Raw genomic sequence first — 27641 nt, 5'->3', positions numbered from 1 at the left:
CAAAGAACAGTACTAACATATAGAGTCTCAATGATGTTTCAAGTAGTAAGGACTAATGGTGTACAACCAAAACCGCGGACTTTATCCACTCGATAAGTGATAACCACTTGGAAAGTTCGGATAGGGTAGTTCGATCATTCATCGTATGAATATCCATTTGCATGCTTTGAAAATCTCTATGTTCCATACCAATGAAACGTGGTACTCGGCATCTCAAATGCTAGTCTCAATCTCGAGCGATCCTTATCCTTATTAACGGACGACTCAATCGACTAGGAACTGTTTAGAATATACAGTGACTATAAGATGTGTTTCATGATAGCCATCCCCATGTGCCACCACATCTTACATACACTATAGTATATTCAAGGTCTTCATCTAAACATCTTATAGTATGTCACAACATAATAATATGATAAAAGATAAAGTAAACGCCATTATAAAAGTGTAAATTATATTAAACAAAAGATTGTTTATACATAGAGTCATCAAAGCCCTTAGCCACAAGTTGGCTCACCGGGCACCCACTCTTTCAATCTCCCACTTGCCTTAAATCCAACTAGTCATACTACGCAGTCCCATTGCTTTGCGATATTTGTCAAATAATGGTCCTGGCAAGGGTTTAGTAAGTGGATCAGCTATATTGTCTGCAGAGGCCACTCTATCGACAGTGATGTCTCCTCTTTCCACGATCTCCCGGATGATGTGGTATTTCCTCAGTACGTGTTTGGATCTTTGATGAGACCTTGGTTCCTTTGCTTGAGCAACGACACCCGTGTTGTCACAGTACACCGAGATTGGACCAAAAACTTCAGGAATGACGCCCAACTCTTGGACGAAATTCCTCATCCAAACGGCCTCTTTAACAGCAGCTGATGCCGCAATGTATTCTGCCTCAGTGGTGGAATCCGCTGTGGTGTCCTGCTTGGAACACTTCCAAGAGACAGCACCGCCATTGAGCAGGAACACAAATCCAGAGGTTGACTTCGAGTCATCCACGTCACTTTGGAAGCTAGAGTCGGTATAGCCTTCCAATTTCAGTTCTCTTCCTCCATATACCATGAACATATTCTTAGTCCTTCGTAAGTACTTAAGAATGTCTTTCACGGCTTTCCAATGCATTTGACCGGGATTAGCTTGATATCTGCTCGTGACACTCAGAGCAAATGCTACATCCGGTCTGGTAGATATCATCCCATACATGATACTACCTATGGCTGACGCATATGGTACATGTGTCATTTTCTCTATCTCTTCATCAGTCTTGGGACACATGGACTTGGATAGAGAAACTCCATGACACTTAGGTAGATGTCCTCTCTTGGACCCATCCATTGAAAACCTTTTCAATATGGTTTCGATGTAAGTAGCTTGAGTAAGTCCTATCATTCTCTTAGATCTATCTCTATAGATCTGTATCCCTAGAATATAGGATTCCTCACCCAAATCCTTCATCGAGAATCTACCTGATAACCATATCTTTGTTGACTGCAACATCCCTACATCATTCCCAATGAGTAAGATGTCATCAACATAAAGTACTAAGAATGTCACAACATCCTTAACTACTTTCTTGTACACGCACGGTTCCTCCGGGTTCTTGATGAAACCAAAATCCTTTATTGTTTCATCAAATTTCTGGTTCCAACTTCTTGATTCTTGTTTGAGACCATAGATCGATCTCTGAAGCTTGCATACCTTATGCTCGCTTCCCATGGATGTGTATCCCTCAGGCTGCGTCATATAGATCTCTTCCTTAATGTTTCCATTAAGAAATGCAGTCTTCACATCCATTTGCCATATCTCATAGTAATACCAAGCAGCTATGGCAATAAGAATTCTTATGGACTTGAACATTGCAACTGGTGAAAAGGTTTCATCATAGTCAACTCCTTGTCTTTGAGTATAACCTTTCGCCACCAATCGTGCCTTGTAGGTCAATACCTTACCATCAGGCCCAAGATTTCTCTTGTAGATCCATTTACACCCTATTGAAACAATTCCATCGGGAGGATCTACTAAAGACCAAACTTGGTTTGTATGAATCGAATCTATTTCCGACTGCATAGCTTCAAGCCATAAATTTGAATCCGCATCAAAAATTGCTTCCTTGAAGTTTCTTGGATCACATCCAACGTCGGGTTCATCTTGATCCCCTTCAAGAAGAAGACCATATCGAATAGGAGGTCTAGAAGTCCTCTCAGATCTTCTAAGTATAGGCGTGTCCTCTGAAGATTCTTGAGGTATGGGATCATTATTTTGTATTTCGGGTTCTTCTCGAATTTCTTCGAGTTCCATCATCTCGCCTTTCTTATCCAATAAGAACTCCTTCTCCAAGAAGGTGGCATTCCTTGAAACAAACACTTTTGTTTCAGTAGGATGATAGAAATAATATCGGATTGAATTCTTCGGATACCCTACAAAATAACATAAGGTGGATCGGCTATCCAACTTATCTCCCACAGTCTGCTTCACGTAAGCAGGACATCCCCAAATCCTCAAGTACAAATACTTAGGAGCTTTGCCATTCCATAACTCATATGATGTTTTGTTCACTGCTTTAGCATGGACGTTGTTCAACAACAACACCGCTGTTTCAAGCGCGTAGCCCCAAAACGAAGGTGGAAGCTCAGTGAAGCTCATCATGGATCGAACCATGTCCAACAAAGTTCGATTACGACGCTCCGATACACCATTCAGCTGAGGTGTCATAGGAGGATTTCACTGAGAGAGAATCCCATTCTCTTTCAGATAGTCCAAAAACTCGGTACTTAAGTATTCTCCACCTCGATCCGATCGAAGTGCTTTAATACTTTTACCTAGCTTGTTTTCTACTTCAGCCTTGAATTCTTTGAACTTTTCAAATGCTTCAGACTTATATTTCATTAAATATAAATACCCATACCTTGAATAATCATCAGTAAAGGTAATGAAGTAGGTGTGGCCAAATTGAGTACCAATTCTAAATGGACCACAAACATCTGAATGGATCAAATCCAACAGATTTTGATTACGCTCAGGTTTCTCCTTGAATGGAGATTTAGTCATTTTTCCTTTCAGGCAGGATTCACAAGTAGGTAGAGAGTTAATATCAGACATATCAAACATGCCCTCTCCCACTAGCTTGTTCATCCTCCTTGAGAAAATATGACCTAGCCTAGCATGCCAAAGGTTTGCCGGGTTTTGACTATCGATTTTCCTCTTGTTCGTTGTTACCTGTTTATCAACATAATTTATTGGAACGTCTTTTAATTTTAAGTTATATAGATTGTTTTCAAGTTGTCCATTTCCAATTAAACATTCATTCTTGTAAATATTGCAAATCCCATTCACAAAATTGCAAGAAAAACCATCTCTATCAAGCATAGAAACAGAAATAATGTTTTAATCAAATCTGGAACAAATAAAACATCTCTCAAAAGTAACTTAAAATCGTTTTGCAATATCAAAAAAATGTCTCCCACAGCTTTGGCTTCAACTCTGGAACCATTTCCGAGCCTCAGCTGGGTCTCACCCATTCTAAGCTTGCAACTTCTTGTCATCACCTGCAAATCATTGCAAATGTGAGATCCACATCCGGTATCCAATACCCAAGAAGTAGTATTAAGTGAAACATTTATTTCAATATAAAACATACCCTTCGCAGTTCGCAACTTCTCTAGATATTCCTTGCAGTTACGTTTCCAATGACCGGGTTTCTTGCAGTGATGGCAAACATCCTTGGACTTTTCCATGTTTGAAGCCTTTGTCTTGTTCTTTTTCTCGGGTCCGGTTTTCTTGGATGGGGCATAACGTTTCTTACCCTTTGTACTTGGCCCCTTCTTAGCAGAAGAAGAGGAGCCTACCAAGAGAACCGGTTTATCCTTCTTTAAAGTGGCTTCATAAGTTACAAGCATATTGACCATCTCTTCAAGGGAGGCCTCTATCTTGTTCATATTGAAATTCACCACAAAACCGTCAAACGATGAAGGAAGAGAGAGAAGTAATAAGTCCACATTGAGTTCATGCTCCAATACCAAATCAAGCGTTACCAACTTCTGAATGAGCCAAATCACGCGTACCCCATGATCACGGACCGAAGTCCCTTCACGCATGCGACACGTCATTAACTCTTTTACAGTAGCGAACCTTTCAGCTCTCGATTGAGCCCCAAAAAGTTCCTTGAGTTGTACGTGAATGTCAGCAGCATTCACGGTATCCTCAAATCGCCTCTGGATTTCATCAGACATCGAAGCTTGCATATAGCATTTGGCCTTGATATCATGGTCCCACCATTTATCAAGTTTGGCCAACTCTTCCGGACTTATATCAGCTGGTTCTTCCTTCGGAGGAGATTTTTCTAACACGTAGAGCATCTTCTCCGAGGTCAAGACAATCTTCAACTTATGGAACCATTCCATATAGTTTGCGCCAGTCAGTTTTTTTTGTTCGAGAATAGAGAATAGTGGATTGCGCGAATTCATCTTAATGAAATACTGAAAAGAAACAGACAATAATCAGTGATTATTTAATTAATTTACTAAGACATAAAATAGGCGAAATTTATTTTATGAATCTCACTCCCACTATTTTAACGATTTCACTACCCTCTAGTGAAAACGGGAAACTGTTTTCCTTAGTGGGAACATGGAGTCCAATTGACAAACTATGGTCCCGAATAATATCAGCCAACCATAATTTTCAAAAGGTAGAGCCCAATTTCTTCCAAAGCAACCTCCACGTTTTTTACCTCATGTCCAATAAGGACCCAATAATATGACGCCGTTTATTGTGACATGTCAAGATGACCCATCAATATTAAGTTGTGATAGACGGTCGCCATGTGGATCCCCCAATAATATGAGCCGATCCCATGGGAGTTCCACCCAACTTACAACATGTGTCGATCCAATGTACAGCTTTTCGACGAACGGGCCCCCCCAATAATATGAGTCGGACCGTATCCGCGGGTAGCATCTCATACATTGATCGTTGATGGAAGGTAGGAACATTTAAACAATATTTAAATTTCCTTTATTTATCTTGATATCAATTTTAAATCATATTTAAAATGAGGGATTTTAATTTTGAAAATTTGTCTCATCATTTAAAATTTGTATGCTTGCGGGATTCATACAATTTAGTCTAACCATGCATACAACAATAATATCATATATTATTTAGGATGATCGATTCCATTTCTAATCGACCCGTGGTTGCCAATCACGAGTCTAAGTCCAATCCTAGGTGATATGCAAGTATCCAATGCAATCCTATTACATTGTGCTTCCAATTTATATTTCTTCAGTCTTTATTGTCTGCTGGGCCCACCTCCGTCTTCAAATCTTTATCTCCCACTAAGTCTAATGTATTTACAATAAATAACTATGACAAGTAGGGGATACATTTTAAGGGGTGGGAACGAGCCATAAACCAGGCCCACTTTTATTACATATGACAATTCATATTGGGCCATAAACCAGGCCCATTAATAAATCCAACAACAATAAAAACAAATGTAAATTCCTTAACATACACCTACAAAATTGGTCATGGAAATCGATCATCCTTATCCAATAATATTTAATTCAAAAATAATTTATTGGATAACATGCAATGACAATTAAATTTAAAAAGGATAAAATCATATTCCATATATAAAATCTTATTTTACATACAAAATCATATTTTATCTTTTTATCAAATAAAATCATATTTTACATATAAAATCCAATTTTATACATAAAATCATATTTTACTCAATATTTCCATAAGATCATATCTTATCATCAATTTTACCAAAAATAATTAATTTCATAAAATCTGATTTAACGGATAAAATCTTTAAATTTTCCAAAAATTCAAATTTATCCAAAAATCAATTTTAAAATTTTCGGACTCGAACAATTCGATCCGACGCCTCGTGGACCAATCAAAAACAATTTTCGATCGGACCAAAAATAGAATTTTAACATATTAAAATTTTAATTAAAAAATTAAAAATAAATTTTCCAGGGCCGCCCAGGGAAGATCCCGGGCAGCCCGCGCCCCAAAAGGGTCTCGGGCCGGGCAGCGCCCAGCGCTACGCTGCGCAGCGACAATCGCTGCCCCGGGTTTGCCCATTAATTTTTAAATTTTTTTAAAATCTTTTGTTTCAAAAAAACCAAGGCTTAAAAATTCTTGTACAATTGATTAATTTAATCTCTTGATCTGAGCAACCTGGCTCTGATACCACTGTTGGAAAACGGTGTTCAGATCAATCAGAATTGATACCCAGTGCAGCGGAAGTTTTAAAATTTTATATGGAACGATTACATATCATGGGTATCAAAACTTTACGATTAAATTGTGCGTGTAAAAATTAAATAACAATTAAATTTTTACCTTGAATCTCAAAACGAGATTATGGACACCAACAGATAACTCTGCTCTTGTTGTATATCCCAGGAACTGATGGACGAACAATTCTTCAATCAGGTCCACGAACAGAAGTTTAATCCCTCTGATAGATTGCACTAGAAAATCTATCAGAAGTTTCTACGAAGAGAATTAACGAATTTGATCCGTTAAACCAGACTGCAAATTCAAAATTTATAGGCTGGAATTTTCAGAGAGAAAACACAGAGGGGGGCGACCACTCTATGTCTCAAAAAACCCTAGTGTTTGAAATTATGAGCCTCTGTTTTTTAATTTCTGTACTCCAACAACTTATTTATAATATGGGCTGCTAACAGCTTAGGGCCCATTAGTCATAAGTTCAAGTCTGACAAGCAAAGCCCGCATGCTCAGAAATTAATATAAAATTCATCGTGACTCAGATTGATAAACCAATTTCACCAATGTGCACAGAAACCATTTCTGCATCTTTTAAAGTCAAGATAAATTTTCTGAATCCGAATTCAGTGATTTCCAAAAATGTCCATCCCTATGTCATTTTAGGAAATCTTACTCTTCTACTCTGATATAAGAAGTCCTACTTCTTTGTTCATTAAATTTAACTCTTTAAATTTAACTATCTCAACGGGGATTAAAAATCCATTACTTGTGTGACCCTCAATGGTTCAGGGATACAGCTAGCCATGGGCTCACAACTCCTTGTGACTCGGAACAACAATTTTCGACTTGCCCATCGAATCATGGTAAGAGCGCCTAGCAACATCGCCCCATGATTCCCTAGGTATCACTGATAGTGCCTGCAAGAACCAATAGATTTTGGTTAGCGTACAGTACGGTCCCTTCATCCATATATCCCGATCGAATCAACAACCATTGGTAAATCGAGAGTCGTTCGAGATTCGATAACTATGCAATGCATCTTGAAGATCAAATAATGACATCGCATGTGCTACTAAGAAACCATTTCTTAAAACATATCATGTACTCTGGCCAGAGATTCGTCACACTAATATCTCCTCAGATTGCATAGGATATCCACACTAGCAAGTATGTGGTGAATCCTTGACAACAAAGCATCAACTCCTATATGTGTCGTAACTGCACCCAATCCCGACACCTGATGACCCCAATAGAGTCGGTAAACGAGTCAAAGCACAGTACAAGCATATAGAGTCTCAATGATGTTTCAAGTAGTAAGGACTAATGGTGTACAACCAAAACCGCGGACTTTATCCACTCGATAAGTGATAACCACTTGGAAAGTACGGATAGGGTAGTTCGATCATTCATCGTATGAATATCCATTTGCATGCTTTGAACATCTTTATGTTCCATACCAATGAAACGTGGTACTCGGCATCGCAAATGCTAGTCTCAATCTCGAGCGATCCTTATCCTTATTAACGGACGACTCAATCGACTAGGAACTGTTTAGAATATACAGTGACTATAAGATGTGTTTCATGATAGCCATCCCCATGTGCCACCACATCTTACATACACTATAGTATATTCAAGGTCTTCATCTAAACATCTTATAGTATGTCACAACATAATAATAAGATAAAAGATAAAGTAAACGCCATTATAAAAGTGTAAATTATATTAAACAAAAGATTATTTATACATAGAGTCATCAAAGCCCTTAGCCACAAGTTGGCTCACCGGGCACCAACTCTTTCACCCGCGCCTCCCCTTCGTTGCACTAATACACGATAGCTCTTCCACCAGTGCAATCGCGCCCTCTCAATTGCACCTAAGACAGCGCTAACGCGCATCCTCTACCACGCCACACAAGCGCTATCGTTCTCTCTCTACAGCGCTGCGTCCTAGCGCTAACGCGCTCCTTTACCCCTCCACTTCAGGCGCTATCGCGCTCAGTAATAGCGCTATCTTAGGCGCTATCGCGCTCTTTTACCACACCACATCAAGCGCTAACGCGCTTCTGAACAGCGCATTATTAGGCGCTATAGCGCAAGCATTACTTCAAAAATTTAAAAGCACACTCCAGAGTCTACTCCTCCCAGACTTAAATCACGATCCCTCGTTCGAGTCCATCTTTAAAACTCACGCACTGGCACGATCATCGTAAATCTTCCACTCAACAAAATATCATCATCTCAAGGATTTTGATCTTGATTACAAGGCATAGATTCTCAGAATTGGTCTTGCTCCATCTACGCTTGTCGAGAAAGGGGAATTTGGAGAATTTGGAAAATGTTATTCGTGAACGGTACAAAAGCTGAAATTTTATCTCTTACATTTGATTCTTGATAAATGTTGTGATTTGAGGCTATTGGGTTGTCTGAGCTGTGGTGTGTAGTACATTTGATTCTATATCATTTTATTCGTGCCTACCAAGTGTTTGTTGAATTGCTTGGGTTATATTTGAACGTTGGTTGCTGGAATTGTTGGGAGTTTAGTGCATTGTTTGAGGCATTTGATTTGATTTGAGTTGAATTATTGAGTTACAATGCCACCGAAAACCAAAGGGAAAGGAGCAATTTCTTCGTCCTCTGCTGCTTCATATGATAGACACAGATTTTGGAATGCCACAGCAGAGGAGTATTGTTTTGATGTAATGGAGCGAGGGATGCACAAAGAAATAGGAATGAGTTTGAGAGAGCATAGTGCGCCAGCGTTAATTGAAGCTAAGAGAAGAGGTTGGGAGACATTTGTTAGGAGTCCACCAGATGCTGTTATATCATTGATTCATGAGTTTTATACAAATTTGATGGTCAAAGACGTGAATCTGAAAGTTCGAGTTCGGGGGAAATTGGTGCCTTTTGATAAGAGTACAATTAACTGTCTCTATGAAATACCGGATTTGGACATTTCTGATGATGAGTATGAGGTATTTAAGAATGATTCATATCCAGAGAATATTGTAATTCAGACTTTGTGTCATGATGGGGCGGAATGGAAGAGGAATCCAAAGGATGAAGCTGTTACATTTCCATCCATCTTTCTTAGACGAGAAGCGAATAATTGGCATGAGTTTGTGGCTGCCAGAATTTTGCCATCTGGGCATACATCTGATGTGACTAAGGTTAGAGCTGGTCTTGTGTACTGCATTGTCACTAGAAAATCTGTTGATGCTGGGAGGGTGATTCAGGAGTCTATTACTGCTGCAGTTAGGGGTTCCTCGACTATCAGTTTACCCCACTCGTCTTTGATTACTCAACTTTGCCGGTTAGCTGGTGTTGTGTGGAATGATACGGAGCAGATTCTTCCAATTCGAGGTCCTATAAGAATTACTGGTGCATTGAGACGTGACAAGAAGAAGAAAGCAGCCAGTACTTCTGAACATGCAGCTGAACCACCGCAACCCTCGGAGCCACTACCACACTTTCAGCCAGCACCTTCCCACTTGGAAGGACCTATGTCACCACCGAGGCATCCGGCCACTGAGTATTCTACTCGTGATGATTCTACGGCCGTGCTTTCTCAGATGAAGAAGCAGTGGAAGATGATGCAAGCACATATGACATATATGCATGACTTCACTACTGCTCTTGCCCAGAATTATCCGCCCACTGTTGTGCCTTATCCAGCTCCTCCGCAGTGGTCTTCTGATGATACTGCTGCTGCTGCACCTTCTTTCCATGGAGATGATGATGATGATGCCGAGTCCTGATGCTCGGTGTCGAAGGTATGAGTCCCTTGTTCTTTTTATTGTTTTTAATCATTAGGGACAATGATTAAATTAATTTTGGGGGGGTGAATCGATGTTTGATTTAGTTGTTTGGTTGTTTGGTTGAAAGTTGAGTTTTGAATTTCATAGATAAAATTTTTGTTGTGTTTAGTTGTTTTTGGTTGAGTTGAGTTGAATTTAAAATAAGTTGAGAAATATATGGATGCATGGCCAATGAAAAATATTTTTGTGCTGTAACTGAAATCCATGATTGTCTACCTATGTGACAAATATTTTTTGAAAATATGGAACCAATTAGATGAACAATTTCCTATATACTCTGTGATTAATACTTGAATCTGATTTTTGAGACATACAGACATAGATATGATTGAGGCATTGTTTGAAATTTTTGGGCCTAATTTCATTGAATTTATCCTTAGTTGCCCATTTGAGCTACACTTGTATATTAGTACATTGAGCTACGAGAAAATCTGAATTTTTTTTGTGAAAATCATCGTTAACTGCTGATGATTAATTTTTCTGCACTGATTGAGATTTGTGTGATTTAATTGTGGATTGAGACTTGTCTAGAACTGGTTCGAACACTCTTCGAGGCGAAATACGGGAAAAACTGAGATTAGGAATGATTTAGGCGATTTTTCTGAATTCGTTTGAGCCTTTCAAGCTACCTATTACTATTTTATCCCTAGTACCTTGTTTGAGCTTTATTGAAAATCGAATGGCATGCATGTAAACGTGTGATAAACCCCATTCGTAATTATTTCAAGGTCCTACATTGACTACCTGAATAGCCTATACACTATTTCCTACCTTTAAGGGAGTAATTTTAATGCTAAAATGTTTTATGCTCCTAGTTTTATTTGTGAGAAAAAGGATTGGTGTGGTGGATGAATTGAAAAGATGAAAAAAAGGTAGTAGAAAAAAGAGTTGAAAAATGTGGTTGAAAAAGTTGTGAAAGAAAGAAAAAATTTGTGAGAGAGTTGTGAAAAGGTTGAGAAATGAAGTGAATTGAAATAGAAGTGAATTGTGAAAGAAAAGGAGTTGAAATTAGAGTTTAAGCATGAATATAAATTACTCCTTATTTTGAATTCTTATCCTTCATTTGTAGCCATGAGCCAGACCTTACATTATAAGCTGAATAAGTCCTATTGACCGAGTCTCAGTTGCCCAATATACTAGTGGAGAAGAGTTGCGAGAATTTAGCCTATGGACTGTTGATTGATGCTTTTAATGATTATGAATTTTGATCTAAACACTTACACGTTTATTCTTTGCATTTACCTAATTGTGAGTGTTTTTGATTCAATATCTTATATTTGATCCTATGCTATCCTTGAAAAGTCCTCATGATCTATGAATGTTTGAATTGAATTTGGAGAATGGTGTTTTGAACTTAAGTTGCGGAGATTGTGAGTTTATGCGGTTATTATTTTGTGATTGGCTAAAACTTTCAAATGTTAGTAGGTTGGATATGATTGGATTTGATATTTTTGAAATCATTGATGAGGTCATTGCTCCATAATATTTCTTGACTATTCTTGTTGGTTTTTGAGAGAATGAGTTTTTTGAATTTAATAGTTTTGCTCGGGACTAGCAAAAGTCTAATTTGGGGGTATTTGATAAGTGTATTTTATACACTTAATTTATATATGATTTTAATTGTTAAATATTTGTTTCGAGCAGATTTATGTGGGTATTGTGTTGTTTTTGTGATTGTAGGAAATTATCGAGATTTTGTGAATTATGGAATTTTGAGAAGAAAAATAAGAAGTTTAGAAGAGAAAGGAAAAGAAAAGAAGAAAGAAGAAAAGAAAAGGAAACAACGTACAGAGTCAGGAGAGGTTAATGGGCTTTTCATAATTGGGCCAAAGATAGCGCTTATCTTTAGCGCTTCTTCAAGAGCTAACGCGCAGAGTTCTGAAATCTGAGAATTGAGATTTCGAGTTGAAGGCGCGCCCGCGTCGTTCTTAAAGCGCCCGCCCTGTTGCTGATTTGGAAATTTTAATTATTTCGGGCAATAAATTCTTGGGCTTTTTGTGGGCGTTTGCTGAGCGATATAAAAGAGATTATTATCAGAGGAGAGAAGGAGGAGCCGCCACACACTCATAATACAGAAATCAGAGGGTTTGATCGTGTGATTTTCCTGAGGATTTTTCTGGAGCTTAACTGAAGAACGAAGACGGAGTTTGATAGTCCGGACACGGCATCGACGACGGATTTGTTTCTTATCTTTTATTTAATTCTGAACATGTTTGAATTTATTATTTATTATTTTCAGAATTTTATTATGAACTAATTTTTATAGTCTAGAGGTCGGATGGAACCTAGTGTAGACACTTTCATGAATTTTTGATTTTATTGAATTGGATTTCTTCTAGATTAATTGTTTTTTTCTAGAATTGATTGTCTTTTCAATTATCTGATCAATAATTGATTTGTTATATTTATTTGAAATCATTGCTCGGGAGAGGGGATTTTGAATAGGACATTAGAAACTACAATGGTAATTACTTATACAGCTCGGGAGAGTATATGATTTTAACAGAGCTTTTAAAAAGAACATTGTTTTGTACTAGATCACTGCGATAAATTCTTAATAGGAATATTGGAATTGAATTGTAGTTGATAAACATTATTTGTTGCTCGGGAGAGGGAAATAATATACGTAAGTGTTCTTGGCTATTAATCGATTGAAATTCATGAAGATTAATTAATTAGGATTGATTGTTGTTGAAACCAGGTGAAATCTATACCTCTAGACCATTTTTCTCTGATTGATTTTAATCTAAAAGTTGTGTGCGTGATATCAAAACTTCATTGATTATTTATTTTTATTGCAAAATTCTTGATTATTGATTTTCTAGATAAAGTTTAGACTATTCTAATTACAAGTACTAAATATTTTCATTTTACTCCCTGTGAGATCGATATCTGAATTATTCATTATATTAAAACTTGACACTCGTACACTTGCGAGGAAATTTCACAACACACAACCTAAATCCCATGTCCTGGTGGAAATACCTTCAAATGCCTCGTCGAATGGGGAATCCAAAAAACACAGAAAATACTGGATGTGAGCATTAAAGCTCAGTACAAGAGTACAAATATACATATACCATGCATGCACATGCAATATGACGGGTAATGTAAAACCTATCTAGAATACTGCTCAGTCAAGGTGCCATGATATGTAGCACGCTGGGCGGTCGCATCAGGAGGTGACTTCCATACCAGAAAACGTGGATATATCCGGATCCAATCCATGGAATCCATACATTTGAAATACGGGACTGAGTGACCCCTGTTGGAGAAACTGGCGAGTTCCCAGACCAATTACGATTGATACCCGGTGCAGCGGAAGTTTAAAAATTTTTCATGGAACGTTTCCATGGTATGGGTATCAACCGTTCATCGATTGAATTACGTGTGTGTGTAAAATTTAAATAACAATTAAATAAATTTTACCTCAAATCTCGCAACGAGATTAATGGACACCAACAGAACAATTCTGCTCTTGTTGTCTCTCCCTGGAACCGATGAACGCCTTCAATCAGGTCCACGAACAGAGGTTTAATCCCTCTGATAGATTGCACTAGAAAATCTATCAGAAGTTTTCTGCGAAGAGAATACACGAATTTGATTCGTTATTCCTTACTGCGATTCAAAATCACAGACCGGAATTTTCTCGGGCAGAGGGGGAGGGTTCGGCCGATTTGTTGAGAGAGAGGCTAGGGTTCGATTTTGCTCTGTCTCAAAAATTATGACCTGTTGTGTGTAATTTCTGTACTGAAATAACTTATTTATAATGCAGGCCACTAACACCTTAGGGCCCATTAATCATAAGCTGGGGCCCGACAAGCAAAGCCCACTCGTTCAGAAATTAATATAAAATTCATCGTGACTCCGATTGATGAAACGATTTCACCAATGTGCACAGAAACCATTTCTGCACGTTTTAAAGTCAAAATAAATTTTCCTGAATCCGAATTCAGTGGTTTCCAAAAATGTCCATCCCTATGTCATTTTAGGAAATCCTACTCCCTTACTCTTATTCAAGAAGTCCAACTCCTTAGTTCATTAAATTTAACTCTTTAAATTTAACTATCTCAACGGGGATTAAAACTCCATTACACTGTGTGACCCTCAATGGTTCAGGGATACAGCTAGCCGTGGGCTCACAACTCCTTGTGACTCGGAACAACACTTTCCGACTTGCCCAACGAATCATGGTAAAGCGCCTAGCAACATCGCCCCATGATTCCCTAGGTATCACTGATAGTGCCTACAAGAACCAGTAGATTTTGGTTAGCGTACAGTACGGTCCCTTCATCCATATATCCCGATCGAATCAACAACCATTGGTATATCGAGAGTCGCTCAAGATTCGATAACTATGCAATACATCTTGAAGATCAAATTAGTGACATCGCATGTGCTACTAAGAAACCATTTCTTAAATCACATCAAGTACTCTGGCCAGAGATTTGTCACACTAATATCTCCTCAGATCGCATAGGATATCCACACTCGCAAGTATGTGGTGAATCCTTGACAACAATGCATTGACTCCTATATGTGTCGTAACTGTACCCAATCTCGACACCTGATGACCCCCTCAGAGTCGGTAAATGAGTCAAAGCACAGTACTAGCATATAGAGTCTCCATGATGTTTCAAGTCGTAAGGACTAATGGTGTACAACCAAAACCGCGGACTTTATCCACTCGATAAGTGATAACCACTTGGAAAGTCCGGATAGGGTAGTTCGACTATTCATCCTATGAATATCCATTTGCATGCTTCGAACATCTCCATGTTCCCTACCAATGAAACGTGGTACTCCGCATCGCAAATGCTAGTCTCAAACTCGAGCGATCCTTATCCTTATTATCGGACGGCTCAATCGACTAGGAACGGTTTTAGAATATACAGTGACTATAAGATGTATTTCATGATAGACATCTCCATGTTCTACCACATCTTACATACACTATAGTATATTCAAGGTCTTTATCAAAACAACAATAGTATATCACAATATAACAATATGAAGTAATATAAAGTCATTGCCATAAAAGTGTAAATAATATTAAACAAAAGATTGTTTATACAAAGAGTCAACAAAGCCCATAGCCACACAGTTGGCTCACTGGGCACCCACTCTTACAACCCCTACTAAGGTTATGCAATCAAGGCATAAAGCTCAACATGTTCATGCGTGCATCATAATATCAATGCATATAAAATGCCATGGAAAACATGCAAACATAATATATGTATATTCTACCAGGATATCTTGTATATTCCATGATGCCCTGCATCCACAATCCAACACTACAATGAAAAATACCCAAGCATCACTAATCATGCTCTAAAAGCCTTAATTAAGCTATTAAATACTCATTAATACTTTTAGGAAATTCGAACCATAACTTCGTCCGTAGTAAGCTCACTAATTGCGATAGCTCCAAAACTTGGGCCCAACTCGTCTACAACTCCAGAAGTGCTTCGCCTTCCTTTGGCCTCCAGTAGAATGCCTAGAAAGCCCTAAGACCGATCTAGAATGAGAGAGGAGAGGAAATGGAGCGAGTTGAAATGATGGCTCTCGACCCTTATTTATAGACAGAGATTGGATAACTCGATCCCTGCAATCGAAGAACGTCTGATCTCCCCAGTCAACCCCCTCCGAACAGGTGTCCTTACTATGACATCACTGCTTACGTAATAAGTTTGGATCATCCGATCCAAGTCTTTAGAACGTTCAAAATCTTACAGCTGACCAATTAAATCTGGATTCTTATCTTATCTGATCCAATGGAGATCGGATCGTCCGATCCTAGCTTCGGATCGTCCGATCTCCTCGGACCCTCCAATCTCAAACAATGCATTCGAACTTCAGCAGAATAGATTGTCCGAACGTTTGATCAGATCATCCGATCTTGCCCCTTTCCAAACTTGTTCAGGGCCTTTGAACTAAGTATCTTCAGATTGTGTGATCTTGGGGTTCGGATCATCCAATCCACTAGATTGCTTGGAACCCTCCGGGCCATTCTCGGACGTCTTGAATTCAATTCTCTATTCCTTAATCCAATTTGGATATCCCTTAATAATATTTTACCCATTCTAAACATGATTACTACATTAATCACAAATTAATTATAACTTATGGATTCGGGATACTACATTTTTTCCCCCTTAAAAAGATTTCGTCCCGAAATCTAATGAAACCCTTAGAATGTCACGTAAAATCTGTCTTATCGCATTCATTGGTAGCTTCTGATCCAACCAAGATATTTAGTCAAATTTCTCTTTGGCAATTAAGACCTCGCTAAAACTTGCACAGGTTTGTTCTTTACTGAATCACATCAAAACTCGAATGCCAAACTTAGAACTTAACCTCAGATTCTATCTTAACACATCACTGTCAAGGAATCCAAACTAACTTGGAAGTCTTCCTTATGACAACTTTCCACTGTCTGCAATTCTACTAACCACGGGAACTACGCAGTACAACTGGCACACAATTATCTCAAATTCCCATATCCATCAAACAGACACAATAATTTCTTCTAAGTTACTTGTAGAATCAGTGTTACTCTGATATACTAAAGTATCCCAAGACTGATACCATCTCCGGGTACCTCCAAAAGTACGAGTCAAAAACATCCCTGGCTACTCATTTATCAAAATCTCAAATCATTCGAAAACTTCAAATGATAATCTAGCAGATCAAATCAAAGTTTAATTCAAACTTACTGCATCATTCACTATGTGATCCTTGAGATTCTATCAGATCTCAAGTTTTGCTGATAAACTCAATATCTACTATCTGGGTATCTGGTAAAATTTCTCCGATATTAAATCAGAATATCAACCAAGTATATCCTTATCGTACAACTCAATAGGAATTTTATTCCCTGAAACAAACAATTAGTCTTATCAATTCTTACCGAACTAAGGCTAATCTTGTCTTTAAGTGGTACTTATCAACACAAAGCTCATGTAGTCCACTGACTACTCACCTAATACGAACCCTGACTTGAAGAGCAAACATTGTCTACAAATCTTAGTTATGACATTCTTGAAAAATCACCATCTAGTCATCAACTGACTCTAGATATGCATCATTACTCTACTAACATCCATCAGTTCTTTGAACAACAAGTAAGATACATCGACATTGTATCTGCTTCGCATCTAAAACTTACACTGCATTCCCAGTGTTAACACAAGACTAACAACTGTCCATCTCAAAATTCAAATCCTATCGTTAAATCTCTAAGGATATTTTCTTAGATTACGTACTCAAGGTACTCTAGCTTACTGAGTCTATATCCTTATGCTCAAAAGGATATCACATGCGAAAAGAAATGGCCGATAATCCTGCCAATTCACTTGCATTATGACAACGTCGTTGTTGAAAAATATTTCCTACCTGGAATCCTCAGGTTGCATCCCTAGTGAAAAGATCACCGATCAAAAAAATACTTAGATAAATTTAAACCATCCCTGATTCTAATAACTCTATCTCACTACTTGAGATAATATTCAAAAGATATTGATTATCCTGCCACAGATAACAACAAATAATTACTAGATCTTGACTCGCTCACTGGATGAACAAACTGGTTCATCAAAACAAACTGCGGAATTATCAATACCTTGTCACAAAATAACAAATTCTCGGATCGATTCTATACAAACTACTACATCAACGACCTAGGGCATCCAAAATACTCTCTGGGAAAATCAATAACAATAAACTCGCCTGACCAGAAAACCATAGGCCTTAGTAACTGCTTTTACCCCACATCTAATCAATCGGTGTAGTTCTGCTAATGCCCTTTAAAAATCCGTAACACTTGCTACTTCCTATACTCGTGACAAACTCTTGAGAATACTACTGAAACATCTAAGCACAACACTTGATCTATCAGTCTACAAAACTGATATCTAAGATCAATCCAAAACACTACTCAATCCAATCTGCGTTTGTTTTAAAGGAAAGCATTTACCTTACCAATTAATGGGTTCCAACATCTGTTACCACAGATAACAATTCAGAAGTACCTTCTGAATGATCCCAAAATCTCCTCATTCTCCGATGTATTTACAATTACTAATTTCTTAAGCATATCTGCTCACCGAACTGTCTCACCTCCATGATAGTCCCAAATCATTACAGATCAGGCTTAAAAATATCATCTACTAACATTGATCCACTATGGCTCCAACTTAGCCCAAAAAGATCAATAAAGTTACACAATCACTAACTGTTTCCCAATTACTAGAATCTTACACTGCAGATCAACAACCCTTGATCTTAGTGTTACAACTACTAGAGAAAACCCAAAAACACTTAGAATCAAATGATTCTCTTATTGAGTTCATCATCCTATCTTTGACAGAGTCAAAAAATACTCATGAGTAATAACTGACACTGATCCTGTACCAGCCTAGATCTACTACAAAAACTTTCCCTGTCAAATAATGAATACCAAGTTACGAACACACCCGTTGACAAATTCCCAATCAAAGGAATCATCTGCTACCTTGGACAATCACTGTCACAATGAAACCTCAAATCATATTTTTGACGTAGTCAGACGATAATCTCAATGAGCATCGATACTAGTCAATCTACCTACTAGATTTACCAATCTAGTGATATCCCTAATCAACCAATCCTGAAGCTCAAAACAATCACTTGTCTAGGAATATGCCTCCAAAGAATATTCTGACTCCAAGAGTATCATAAGATTTAACACCAAAGATTCATCTTTCCTTCCGCTGACCATGTTCGATGATACTCACAAGTATCTATTGTCACAATCCTTGTGTCAGCCAGGATCTATTCACCAGAACTATCCCTGTCTAACCCATGATAGACACTAGTTATGTCCTTATTAAATATCAAGGAATAACCCCTATCTATGACAATCCTATCAAGAGACAATCTTATCCTTCAGTACAAACCCAGTACCAAAGCCAATCCAAATAACTCGATTATAACAAAAATTCAACTGGTAGTTATACCCCTTGCTATGACTGCGTAAAACATCGAGACTGAGGGAGCCTTCCCAACCATACCATCTGGAATATATCCTCCCAGACATACCGGTATAGGGTCGCGCCTCCTCACCTATCTCAACTAACCAAACACAGTCCTCAAAAACTGATACAACTCACCACTGTGTCCCTAATGAAATCCATCATCACTGGAACTATTCCATAGTCAATCAGCTCACTATATCTGTGAGACCTCGGTTCTAAACATCTAATCTCAGATTAAACAATAAATAAGCCATAAGGAAAACATAACTAATTTTTTTTTTAAAAGGCCTCGTGTGAGTGCGAGATGAACCCCTCGCGCGCGCGTAGGCTACGCTTCTAGAACCATAGCTGAAGGCTCGCGCCCGCGCGAGATGGAATCTCGCTCGCACGCGGGCCACCATTCTAGGACCCCTGGAAATGCTCCCCGTGCTCGCGCGAGTATCCTGGGCAGAGAAATTCAAGGCCAACAAAATTCTTCCGAGCCCGCTTTTGACATACATTCAATATATATACACAAAACGGGGTGTAGAGAATACACTCAATAACAAATATCAATACTAAGCATGCTTTCACAAGACCTAAGATCAACAAGAAGTCTAGATCGATAAAATTCCTAAACATGCTTCGTTCCAAGTTATAAAACTCCGAAATACAAACGAGTTCGAATACAAAACATAACAAGTTTGAATCACATGCAACGACAACCATCAGACTAAGCTAGATTTCTAAACTCGCTTCAAAACCTAAACTAAATTGACATGCTGAATTCGATTTCTAAACCGAGTCTCACTTATATCCCTTCCAACTCGATCTAATCATGTAGCTTCTAACTCAAACCTGCCCCACCTGTTGCCAAGTACACATACACAACAAGACAACAGCCGGATAAATCCGGTGAGAATACAATTCCCAGTAAAAGAGACAAAACATGCATATCAAATAATATATCGAACACGATATATGAAACATCCAGACAAGGATTTCAATAGCCTATCAATAAATCCAAATCAAAATGCATAAAATGCAATGCATGTCTTTAAACCAGGATTATCAAGTTTGGATAATCACAAGGTAAAGGTTCTCTTCTCTCAATTGGGATCCCGAGGACAAAATATCACCAACACACCGACTCTCCCGATCGAGGTGGACAGTGCATATTTTACTCCTCTAGACTTTAGGAACCTATAGAGAGTGTTTCTCGGCAATTTGTGAAAAAATCTGCTAACCAATGTCACTCAACTATAGTCCACAGAACATATAACTCCTCTGGGCCTCTCTTTCCCGAAAAACCAAGGAATATGGCTCAATATGAATGCAATGCAAATCATAAAAACATCAAACACATAGTTCAAGTAAAAAGCAAGTAGGTGATTTCTTCGAGACACTCAAATATAACTCCGATTCGAGAACTCATCCCACTCCAGAAGATGTCGTCTCTTACCTCTTCTTGATTCAACGAAGTTTAAATCCATACAAGCTTGATTAATTCTTCAACGATTCGAATTCTGTCAATCCCGGACTCCAAGATCTGCAACTAAATCTGAAAGGAGATATAAAAGACTTCCAAAGTCAATCCATCCAATTCAAACCATTCAAACTCAATTCCAACTCCTAAATCCAAAATCTCATCAATATAAACGATTGATATTCCAAAACTCAAACTGGCGGCATAATGACTATAACTGATCAAACCGGAAATACAGACAGCAGTACAACATCTCAAACAACTCATATCAATGCTAAAACCACAATAAAGGTTCAAACCCAAAAAATCTCAAAACTCAAATTTTAGAATAAACTTCCAAAATTCCTAACAATTCCGAACCATGTCCTAATTCAAAACCGACTAAGAATAAACGATCAGAACTCTGCCAAGAACAACATACTCGCAACTCAATCGATTCTAACAAAATCCAAAAAATAGAACAAATCTGATCGTAGAAATACTTACGATATAACGGAGCTCTCGCTGCCGTGATCGCTAATCTGCTTTCAGAAATAAATTCCAATGGACGGATCAAGCTCGAAATAAAATTTGGAAGCTTGAAACTCAAGGGAGGCGGCTCTAATGGAGGAGAGGCGTGCAAGGGAATAGAGGAGAAAGTCAAATAATGTGTAGAAAATATATAAAATCCATTATTTGCATTTTAGTCTCTGAAATTTCCAAAATTTGCAAAATAATCTCTGAACAAAATCAAGTCGGCTCTTGAACTCTGAAATCTCAGATTAACTCAAATAAACTCAATTAAGATAGATTTGAGGCGTTACAATATCATTCTAGAAAAAAGTCTAGAACTAATCACAAGGCAAGTTCTCACACTCCGATTACTCAAAGGCCTATGATTCTCAATAGTTGGACATTAAGCAACTAAAACAATCATTTAAATTATCTATATATCCCAATACTGAAAATCATTAAGCCACCGAACCGGGTTTAATGCAATTCTTATTACAAATCCTTAGTTACAATTTCTAAGAAATTCCAACGTCCTGGAATTGATAATACAATGATTAATTTTCTTACAACTAAAATACTGTTTATAAAAATTCTTAATACAGTATTTAAAACTCAAGTGCATTCAGAAATCTTTCATTCCGTCTATTGTTCTTGGATGTGTAATTTTTCGTCTGCCCTCCATAGCATCAATACGAGTATATGCTCGACAAACCTATTTTCACATGATCTCCAAAATATCTTACTAGTCTATCGGGTCCTTCACGGTTATCTGGTATATTCTCCGGTGGATGAGATATGATCTTCATGAAGATCTCTCCAACATATTGTGGAGAATCTTGATAGGAGTGTTATCTATTAGAAGCAAAATGGTTGCAAGCATCACACGTGCCCCAACCAATCCTCTGCCACTGGCATCTGGTACTCGATCCAAATCTAGGATCCACATGAGCCGAAATCCTGATATCTCGTTTACGATCCTTCTCCCTTGTCCGATTCTGCTGGAACTTTCATAGATCAAATCTTTGAAAATCATCCAGATGATTATAGTCTTGGGCAAACCCAAATACCCCGACATTCCAACATCTTATGTTCTAATATTCACTATACATGGATAACCCAAATATCCAAACACTATGTCCCAAAATTTCATATTTCATGCTCTGATACTAATAAATATAGTGACCCAACCCGGATCCACTAACTAATCAGAGGATTAATCTTATTTAAGCATGGAATAAACAATTATCAGATCCAAACTGCGGAAAACAAATAAATACTAGGCCGGCAGAAATACAACCGGTAAAACAAATTTTAAATATACCACCCAATTGAAATAATTCAATATCCTAGCTACTACTCCAGCAGCTCTACTTGAATCACCACCTAAATCCCAAGTCCTGGTGGAAATACATTCAAATGCCCTGTCAAATGGGGTGTCAAGAAAACACAGAAAATACTGGGCGTGAGAATTAAAGCTCAGTACGAGAGTACAAATATACATATACCATGCATGCACATGCAATATGACGGGTAATGGAAAACCTATCTAGAATACTGCACAGTCAAGGTGCCATGATATGTAGCACGTTGGGCCGTCGCAACAGGAGGTGGCTTCCATACCATAAAAGCGTGGATATATCCGAATCCAAATCCATGGTATCCATCCATTAGAAATACGAGACTGAGCGACCCTTACTAAGGCTATGCAATCAAGGCATAAAGCTCAACATGTTCACGCATGCAGCATAATATCAATGCATATAAAATTCAATGAAAAAAATAATATATGTATATTCTACAAGGATATCTCGGATAATATGTCTGTACCTCAATATTATACTCCTAGATGCCCCACATCCACAGTCCAACACTACAATGCAAAATACACAAGCATCACTAATCATGATCTAAAAGCTAAATTAAGCTATTAAATACTCACTACTATTTTTAGGAAATTCGAACCATACCTGCGTCCGTCGTAAGCACACAAATGGCGATAGCTCCAAAACTTGGGCACAACTCGGCTACAACTCCAGAAGCGCTTTGGCTTTCTTTGACCTCAAGTAGAACGCCTAGAAATCACTAAGACCGAGCTAGAATGAGAGAGGAGAGGAAATTTTGCAAGTTGAAATGAGGGCTCTCGACCCCTATTTATAGATGAAGTTCGGATCGCCCGATCCCTGTGATCGAATTGTCCGATCTTCTCAGTCAATCCCCACCGAACACGTGTCCTTGCTATGATATCATTGTGGTAGCGTTTAGTCGTGTCGCGCCCAAATTAACCCAACTCAGATTAACTAAATAAACATGTAGTAGCGAGAGTAGGGATCGTTCCCACGAGGAAAGTGAAATTTATTTGTGTTCTTAAAAATACTGAAAATAATTAAAAGGGGGGGTTTTTTTTGGATTCTATTAACTACTATGCAAGAATAAAATTAAACTAGAGAAATCAATTAAAAACAAGCCTTAGTATCGGTCGACTACACCCTTAAAATCATTCACTCGATCATCGATTCTCTAAAAATAATTAATTCTCATTGAATATTCACCATTGAAAATTTAATTCCCGTTTCACCTTAATTTTAGTTAATTAAACATCAGCGTTCTAGATTAACCCTTACCAATAAATCAACCCAAATACCAGTGATCTAGATTTAAATCTAAGGTATCATTCATATGAGTAAAACTGATGAATCTAGACAATACATGCATCAGCGGATGTATTTAGCCTAGCCAATTGTTGTTCTTACGATTTAACAAATTCAATAGCAGAAAATATTAAACGTATTTTCTTCACAAATTAGATAAATCAAACAATTATGGATTTGAATTCTAATTTAGCGATAGATTGTACGACAGAATTATCGGGTGATCAATCTAATAATCAAACACACAAGCATGAAATAAATCAGAATAACTCTTGATACTCAAATTAAATTAAACACTAAAAATCAAAATCTCACAAAGTAAATAAAATCAAGGGTTCGTCTTCCTCAACCAAGAATAAAAACTATAAGAATTAAAATCTAAGAACAAGAAAGATAAAACTTAGCCGCCAGATGAATTCTCTGTATGTAGCCGTCTAATCCCTGCATTCCCCTCCTCTTTCTCGTCCAAAGACTATTTTTATATGGCTTTGAAAGCCCACAAAATAAAGCCCGCAAAATAATAGTTTTAAAATTTCAAAATTCTATTTTTTTCTCTGCACGACTCTCGAGCTCGATCGGGTGAATTGGACGGATCGAGCGCGAGAAAATATGCCCACTTACAGTCCCAATTTTTCAATAGGCGTGCTCGATCTTGTGAGTTGACAGGATCTAGCGCGACTTTTTTCCATCAATCTAGCCATCGGATTGAGCTGAAATTTGGACAGCTGCTTTAAAACATCTTGAACTTCATTTTGAAAAGTGGAGATCGGATTTGGACTTCTCTAAAATTAAATATGATTTTCTGATCATTGCTGCTTTGTAATTCTTCTCTTATCTCGGCTCTTTCTTCCATCTTTAGCTCCATTTCTTCTCTTTTCCTAAATCAAATCATATACAATGATTAGGAACTATAACATGAATTTAGCCAATAAAAATATACCTAATCATCACAAATTAACTCAATCAAACATAGAAAAATACCAACACATCAAACTCCCCCCAACTTAATCCTTGCTCGCCCTCGAACAACATAAAACAAAAAATAAGCTCGAACTCATAATCCATAACAAAAATAACCATGATCTTCACATTTGTGCCTAAGGAATAAACTCAATGCATGATCAAGAAAGGCGTTAAAATGCTATCAACGGAACAAGTTCAATATCCAAACATTTCAACTACAGATATAGTCCCGGACGTGTGTGTGTGTTTGGTCATTAGCCAGTGTCATGCACACTTCACAGATCCATTTAATGTAAAACCCAATAATAGCTCATGTTGCACACCAACAAATCAAATTAACTATTGAGAAGTTTTATAGTATTTTCACTTGTCTGAGTAATTGCACCCGGTTATCCTCAACTCCGTACATTCTCCTCCATATTTAGCTCTTGGAATTTATAGGACTAGAATTTCAATCCTCATTCCAATGCCTCTCATCACCTTACTAAATCCATTCTTTAATCTTTTTCTTTTTCTTTTATTGATTAAGCTCAAAAGGGAGGTTGATAGGCTAGCGACTTCCTAAGACTATCATAAGGCTCACACGACCTTCACTATGTCATATACAATTCACAAGCCATGACTCATGCGTGCTAAAGAATATTCAAGAACCATATCAAAGTTTAATTTGCATTGGATATCAAAGTGTTCCAAAGTTAGCAAATCATCTATTGTCAAAAGCATGAATGTCATCAATTAGATATCATCATGGGCAATTGATTTTCAACAGTCAAATTCATCACAAACTATGAGCTCTAAAAAAAAAAAATTTCTCTAAAATCGACTAAATTATCTCAATGACTTGCTAAGTCCTCTCCCCCATACTTAAAATCTTACATCGTCCCCAATGTAAGAAAAAATGCAAAATAAAAATTAAAAAAAAACTGAAAATGAATGTAAATACTCCCCTTGGGTTGCCTCCCAAGCAGCGCTTGATTTTCAGTCTTCAGCTTGACCCTCAGAAGCACTCCTCAAAGAGCGGCTCACGCCCAAAATAAGTGTCATATGACACTACGAATGGGTCTTTGTTCCATGTGCCCTCAAGCTTGGCCAGATATATACAGATTAAGCTTGTCCCCTCAACAACACTCCAAAGCGGCTGGTAAACATGGGAAGAGAACGTCTCGGTGGGCTCTCGGAAGCCAACATCTTTTGAAACTGGTACTGATGGAAGGGAAAGATATTGGGGATGTGTGTATGATAATACTATCTATGAGCTCATATCGATAGACTCTTGAACTCCTTCATCCTGAAACTTGAGTGGCAATATATTTCCATCATACCCTATTTCTTCCATAACATCTTTCGACTGAGGTTGAATAAGAAGAGAAGACTCAAACACCTCTAAATATTCAGTAGGAATTGATTCGCACTCCCAATCCTGGTTCTCAGAGTCATCATCATTAAACCAAATTGGGTTGGTCACTGCTTGAGTATCTTGCTTCACATCTTGTTCTTTGTGTTCATGGCAGATTGATCTCTTGAAATTCTCAATTTTCTCCACAAGGTGACATCTAGAATTTTTTAGATCTTCTACAGTTTCCACAGTCGATGCCACAAGCTTGCTCATGATATCCTCCAGTGGATGTAATATCAACTGCGAACAACTTACCTCCTCCTTTCGAAGCTCAAATGGTTGGTCTGTAAAATCTGGGTATTGAGAGTGCGAATACCGGTAATAGTCAAACTCGACCATATCATCCAACAGAAGTCTCATGGTATCATCATCTTAGAAAAATATTGAAATACCGGTTGTGAAAGCTCCATCAATTACCCATCTTCTTGTCACTGCATCCAAACCATCAAGAAAATATGTAAGGAGATAATAGTTTGAAAAATAATGATACCGGAAGATGGTTGCTAAATCTTTGAATCTATTCCATGTTGCGTAGAATGAATCCCCGTGTTGCTGGATAAAACTTGTAAATACTTGTTGATTTGACATCTTGAAGTATTACACCATCAGAATCCTCCTTTGCCTATGTAAAGTTCTTTCTATCTCTGGGTCGTATGGAAATTCTTCTTCTTCCAAAGATTCACCTGCACGCACGAACAAACCAGAGTAGCACTAGGAGGAATAATAAAAACAAAAACAAAAACAAAAACAAAAACAAAAATAAATTAAAAGAGTTTTCCCCGGCAACGGCGCCAAAATTTGGTAGCGCTTAGTCGTGTCGCGCCCAAATTAACCTAACTCAGATTAACTAAATAAACATATAGTAGCGAGAGTAGGGATCGTTCCCACGAGAAAAGTGAAATTTATTTGTGTTCTTAAAAATACTAAAAATAATTAAAAGGGGTTTTTTTTAGATTCTATTAACTACTATGCAAGAATTAAATTAAACTAGAGAAATCAATTAAAAACAAGTCTTGGTATCGGTCGACTACACCCTTGAAATCATTCACTCGATCATCGATTCTCTAAAAATAATTAATTCTCATTGAATATTCACCATTGAAAATTTAATTCCTGTTTCACCTTAATTTTAGTTAATTAGACACCAGCGTTCTAGACTAAGCCTTACCAATAAATCAACCCAAATACCAGCGATCTAGATTTAAATCTAAGGTAGCATTCATATAAGTGAAACTGATGAATCTAGACAACACATGCACCAGCGGATGTATTTAGCCTAGTCAATTGTTGTTCTTACGATTTAACAAATTCAACAGCAGAAAATATTAAATGCAGTTGCTTCACAAATTAGATGAATCAAACAATTACGGATTTGAATTCTAATTTAGCGAAAGATTGTACGAAAGAATTATCAGGTGATTAATCTAATAATCAAACACACAAGCATGAAATAAATCAGAACAACTCTTGATACTCAAATTTAATTAAACACTAAAAATCAAAATCTCACAAAGTAAATAAAATCAAGGGTTCGTCTTCCTAAATCAAGAATAAAAACTAGAAGAATTAAAATCTAAGAACAAGAAAG

This window comes from Henckelia pumila, chromosome 1 (genome assembly GCF_033568475.1).
Source record: "Henckelia pumila isolate YLH828 chromosome 1, ASM3356847v2, whole genome shotgun sequence".
In the NCBI taxonomy this organism is placed as follows: domain Eukaryota; kingdom Viridiplantae; phylum Streptophyta; class Magnoliopsida; order Lamiales; family Gesneriaceae; genus Henckelia; species Henckelia pumila.
The sequence above is the reverse complement of the archived record's forward strand: the minus strand, read 5'-3'. Positions refer to the sequence as shown.